Source organism: Oryctolagus cuniculus, chromosome 11, assembly GCF_051225735.1.
Source record: "Oryctolagus cuniculus isolate XC-2025 breed Fujian yellow rabbit chromosome 11, ASM5122573v1, whole genome shotgun sequence".
NCBI classification, from domain to species: domain Eukaryota; kingdom Metazoa; phylum Chordata; class Mammalia; order Lagomorpha; family Leporidae; genus Oryctolagus; species Oryctolagus cuniculus.
In genome coordinates, this window is record NC_142877.1 from 115,876,305 (window position 1) to 115,882,435 (window position 6,131).

Consider the following 6,131-nt stretch of genomic DNA (forward strand, 5'->3'; position numbering starts at 1 on the left):
GGGCTGGAGCTGTGGCGGGCGTGCGGGCTCGGCCGTGCTCCTTGGGGGTTGTCCGAGGGCAGAGGGGGTGGGTGGGCGCCGCGTCCCCGGGCGTCGAGTCCGGTCTTTACGGGGGAGACCCCGCTCCCTCGGTGCCGTGAGTTAAGTTGGCAGCACCTCGGCTTCCGCCGGCTTCCTCCAGGGCGACGGCGTGGCCTGGTGCAGAGTGTGGGACGGGGAGTGACCCGCGTGACCCCCAGGAGAGCCCCTCCTGCCCTGCCCTCCGTCAGCTGCTTGGGGGTGGGGGGAGGCAGCAGACAGCCGCGGGGCTGCCCCCTCGCCTCCCGGCCCTGGGGAGCAGGTACGCAGGCAGGAACGGAGGTGCTGCCCGGGCTGCGAATCTAGACCGAGCCCGGGGCCGGCGTTGGGGTGCGCGGGTCACGCTGCCGCTGGCGACACCAGCATCCCAGAGTGGTCCCGGCTGCCCCGCTCCGGATCCAGCGCCCTGTAATGCCCCTGGGAGGGCAGCGGAGGATGGCCCAAGTGCTTGGGCCCCTGTGGGAGACCCCGATGGAGCTCCTGGCTTTGGCCTGGCTGTTGCAGCCATTTGGGGGTGAACCAGGAGATGGGAGAGCTCTGTCTTCCTCTCTCTGTCACTCTGCCTTTCAAGTCAATAAAATAAATCTTAGCAAGAGAAAGAGAGAACCTGGCCTCAGCAGGTGTGAGGCCCTCCCTCCAGCCACCCAGGGGAGCGGCCCAGAGGTGCAGGGTGGGACGGAGGTGTGAACCAGGCCTGGAGTGACCCCAAAGGAGAAGCAAGGGTTAGGGGGGTCCTGGCCCCGGTGACGTGGGCAGACGGGTGCCTGCGTCCGGCTTCTGACGTGGCCAGGTGGTTTCTCACAGCGCTTGCCCCCCCACGCCCACGTCGCCCCGCGGGGCTGGGATCCGTGTTTTGATCACTGTTACACTCGGTGCCTGCAGCAGCACCTGGCACGGGGTGAGCTCCGCCGACTGGGAGGGTTTGGGACGCCTTGGGGAGCCGGCCCAGCTCTGAGCAGCAGGTGGGGGGACACGGGCGCTGTGCTGCAGGAAGGCAGAGGCCCGAGCTCCGTCCTCCTGGCCCGGGTCAGGCGGCGCGCAGGCCCCAGGTGCAGGAACTCTGTGTTCCGACGTTCCCGGTGCAGGGCGCCTGGGGACGGGGGCTCCCAGCAGAACGGCAGGTGGGGGGATCTGCGGCTCAGCGGGCCGGTCGCTCTCTCCGCCACTAGGTGTCGCTGCAGGACGCCTTTCTCCCGATTGGGTGTCGGGTGTGGGGGTGAGGTCCAGATGCCTCTGGCCTTGGCTGGCTCTGTGCTGTCCCTGCCCCGAGGCTTTCCATGATGGGGGGAGGGAGCTGGAGGCTCCCCAGCCTGGCCTGGACGAGTGGACGGGGAAACTGAGGCAGGACTTGGGCCATAGTAGAGAGCTGGATCAGAAGTGGAGCAGTGGCGTCTTGAACCGGCACCCATATGGGATGCCAGTGCTTCAGGCTAGAGTGTTAACCCACTGCGCCAAGGCGCTGGCCCCCCATTCAGCCTTTGCTGTTTGACCTGGAGCGTCTGAGCTGCCCGGGGTAGGGGGAGGGCACCTGCTCTGAGAGGCTGCGTGGGAGGCGCTCAGCTCTGTACCCCGCGCATTGTCACCAGTCCAGCCAAGCCCACAGCGGGGCCCTACCTTGCTGTGTGCCCATGGTCACTCCCGTGTCCTCTCCAGGGTGAGAAGGGGAGGTGTCCAGGGCTACCAAAGTGCTAAGGGGCTAAGGGAGGAAGGGGTGGGCGTGGGAGACCCCTGGAGGACTCGGGGCCCTCAGTGAGCCAACACCCCTGCTCTCAGCGAACTCGTGCCCAAAGGATTTCCTGGGGCCCTTGGCAGAGTGGATGGAGCCCTCTCGGGGGTCCTGACCTCCTGTGGAGCTGCACTGGGTCTCAGACACCCCTGCAGAGAGAGGCAGGGGCGCAGGGGAGGGGCAGGGAGCAAGTGTCACTCATGGCTCTGGGGGCGGGGAGTGGGCTCTAGGGCCTTGGTGGGGGGGTCTGGGATCCTGGCTTTCGTGGGCGTGGTGGAGGGCTGGAGGGTTCTGTCCCAGCCTCAGCCCCTTAATTTTTTTTTTTTTTTTGTAAATTAATTTATTTGAAAGGCAGAGTTAGAGAGAGAGAGAGAGATTGCCATCCGTTGGTTCACACCCCAAGTGGCCGCAATGGCCGAAGCCAGGAGCCAGGCGCTTCTTCCGGGTCTCCCATGCGGGTACAGGGGTCCAAGGACTTGGGCCATCTTCTACTGCTTTCCCAGGCCACAGCAGAGAGCTGGATCGGAAGTGCAGCAGCCAGGACTTTACCAGCTACACCACTGCGCCGGCCCCCTCAGCCCTTTAATTCTAATTACATCTTCATTAAAATGCAAATTCCCAGTGAAAGCGGGCCTTGGAGGCCCCGTTGTCATGGTAACCGGAGTCTGGGGTGGGGAGGGGGGCTGGTCTGCAGCGTCTGATGCTTCCAGACCCGCAGGGGCCGACCAGAGGGCCCTCTCCTGCCTGACTCCCAGCTGAGGCTGGGTCTTCAGGGGCTGGGTAAAGTGCTCTGATGACGTTCCTACTTGCCTCAGTTTCCCCATCTGTGAACTGGGGATCACGGGGCCTCTCCTGACTCCTGGGGACTCAGCAGGCTGGCACTGGGCCGTCAAGGAGGGGCCTGCCCTCTGGGGGCCGTCTGGGGTCCTCGCTGGAGCCAGGTCTCTTCTGCTCTGGAGTTGGGTCCCCTGCCCCACGTCTGGACTGGAAACAAAGGATGTGTGAGAGGCCCGCGGGCTCCGCTCTTTTTTTTTTTTTTTTTTTTTTTTTAAGATTTATTTACTTGAAAGTCAGAGTTGCACAGAGAGAGAAGGAGAGGCAGAGAGAAAGAGAGAGTGGGGGGGTCTTCTATCCACTGGTTCACTCCCCAGTTGGCCGCAATGGCTGGAGCTGCGCTGATCCGAAGCCAGGAGCCAGGAGCTTCCTTTGGGTCTCCCACATGGGTGCAGGGGCCCAAAGACTTGAACCATCTTCCACTGCTATCCCAGGCCATAGCAGAGAGCAGGATGGGAAGTGGGGCAGCCGGGGCTCGAACTGGTGCCCCAATGGGATGCCGGCAGGGCAGGCGGTGGCTTCACCCGCTGCGCCACAGCGCCGGCCCCCGGCTCCACTCCTAGGCTGACGTTTCTCTCCCACTCTCCTGTAGCCATGCACTCTCTGCGGTTCTTTCCTTGCAAGGCATTCTGGATATTTCAAAAGCTAGAGGGAGGGGGGTCTTTCTGCCCCAGTGGGTCTAGAAACAAGGGAGGATAAAGAGGAGACGCGTGTGGAAGGGAATGGGAGCTGGCAAAGGAACCAGGGAGAGACGAACACGTGGAGAAAGTAGGATGTGCTTCCAAAAGCCCATGGGAAAACTGACTCAGCGATACCTTCATTTTGTAGAAAGAGTTTCAAAGCCCAAGCGTAGTTTTCTCATAATATGCATTTCCCGGCCGGCGCCGCGGCTCACTAGGCTAATCCTCCACCTAGCGGCGCCGGCACACCGGGTTCTAGTCCCGGTCGGGGCGCCGGATTCTGTCCCGGTTGCCCCTCTTCCAGGCCAGCCCTCTGCTGTGGCCAGGGAGTGCAATGGAGGATGGCCCAGGTGCTTGGGCCCTGCACCCCATGGGAGACCAGGAAAAGCACCTGGCTCCTGGCTCCTGCCATCGGATCAGCGCAGTGCGCCGGCCGCAGCGCGCCGGCCGCGGCGGCCATTGGAGGGTGAACCAACGGCAAAAGGAAGACCTTTCTCTCTGTCTCTCTCTCTCACTGTCCACTCTGCCTGTCAAAAAAAAAAAAATAAAAAAAAATAAAAAAAAAATATGCATTTCCCATAACTTTTGGAAGACCCCCTCTGTAGTTATTTGCCTTTTTGCCTCTGCTACTAGGAAGCTCAAACTGAAATTTATTTTCAACTGTCATAGTTTATTACGAGGTTGTATTACTATATTAGTCAATGGTAATAAATGTTCACTTCAACTTCTTATACGTCTAGCTCACTATTCCCTGAGTGACTCCTGATTTTTATTTTAAGAGCTCTCCTTTGGAAGTAGTTGAGGGTATAAATTATAAATTAGCAATTATGACAGAGAGAGAGCAGGGAGAATGTGGGGGGGGGGGCCTCGGCCGGTCCCTGCAAACCTTTCCGACTCTAAGCCCAGTGGCTGTGAGAGCCAGAGCGGAGAGCTGGGTGCTAAAATGTTTCTGCTGCTTGGCTTTGAGTCCCTAATGCTGCGCTGGTGAGAAAGCGGCCCAGCCAGAACCAGGGCGGGGCTGCCTAATGGGCCAGTCTGGGAGGAGATTGTTCCAGAACAGGGCGGGGCCTGCGGACCTCAGCCAGGCTGGAGGTCACAGCACCTCCCACACCGCTGATGCAGCCTCCTGGGCGGAATGTGGGGACAGCGCGGTCCTGGCCAGGGCCCTAGAGGCGTCCCCAGCTCAGGGCCTTGTGCTGTGGGGAGCAGGGAGCAGCCCAGCCTGGCTGGACCATGAGGAAGTGAATGATGAACCACGGTGGCCCAGAGCTCCGGTGTCAGCACGGCCTGACAGGTCCCCCTCCTGACAGCCCCTCTGTCCCCACTCCCCTCCCCGGAGCTGGGGCCCCGTGTTGCCAGGGAGGCGCAGCGGCAGAGTGGGGGCCACAGGCTTGGTTCTGCTTCAGAATCCTGAGGCTGCTGGCTTGGTGAAGAAAACCCCAGGCCTGCCGAGGGCACGAAGGACAAAGCGACAAAGCAGCCTGCGTGGCCGACTGCCTCAGGCCTGGCAGCTGGGCGTGGCGGCCTCCAGCCAGGGAAGGAGAAGACCCCAGGGTCTCGAGGTGGCTTAGAGTGGGCACTGGGAGAGGAATGGGGCCAGGGTCAGGGTGGGGCTCCCTGGCCCCTCCCACGGCCCCCTGGGCAGCGTGGGAGGCGTCCCTCTGTGCCCTCTCCACCAGCCCTGAGAAGGTCCAGAAAAGTCTGCATCCTCTCCCCCAAGAGGTGCGGCTGAGGGGCAGGACACAGGGCTGGGAGGGTGCTGGGGTCTTCCCTGGACCGCAGGGCGCCTGGCACTGTGTCCTGAGAGCTGCAGACTCTGGGTCGGGGGTCCAGACATGGCCAGAGGGGAATGGACCGGCTGCTCCGTTTCCCATCAGCTCCCAGCCAGTGCTCCTGGGAAGGCAGTGGAAGACAGCCCAGGTGCTTGGGCCCCTGCACCCACACAGGAGAGTCGGATGGAGTTCCAGGCTCCTGGCTTCGGCCTGGCCCAGCCACGGCTATTGTGGCCATTTGGAGAGTAAACCAGAGGATGGAAGAACCGTCTTGCCTGTCTGTCACTCTGCCTTTCAAATAAGTAAATACATCTTTTAAAACAAAATCCTAACACATCTTGGGAGGCTCAGACCTGGGGCCGTCCTTGGGTGGGAACAGCTCCTGGGTCCCAGGCGGGTGTGGAAGACCCCTGTGGGGCAGGGGCTTCAAGCCAGGAAGAGCACTCCAGAGTCTTGGTTACATCTACTCGCCCAGGGCCCCGGCCAATCCCACTCCCCTGAGCCTCAGTTTCCCCATCTGTAAACGCAGCGGTGACACCGTGAGGTGTGCAGTTACATGGGACATGGTGCCTGGCAAGAGACCACACTGGAGGAGTGATCGCGGCGCTCGCGATGCGCCTGGCCGCTGGCTGAGAGGGGTTTCCCGGCCCCTTCCTCCCCCCACAGCATCCTTGCAGCCCCCAGCCCGCTCCCTGCTTGTCCCAAAGCCCAGGGCTGACAGAGCTCCCTGCGGAGGGCGGGGCGCTGGCCTCCTCCTCCTCCCTCCCGGGGACTACTGCCATTTCCTCAGCTCCACTGAAGCTCCTCGGAGACCCAGATGAATTAAAGATGTAATTAAATTAGGGATCGTTCATTATCCCGGGCTGGGATCCTCGGCAGGTGGGGTGGTGGTGGAGGGAGGCGGGGCCGTCTTCCTGCCTGGGCCTGCAGATTCTCTCCCGAGGGGGTCAGACGGGGGTCCAGGTGCCAGGGGCGGAGCGCTGGCCCCCACCTCCCCTCCTCAGAGGGACCCTCCCTGTATCTCGGGCAGCGTCAGTTTGC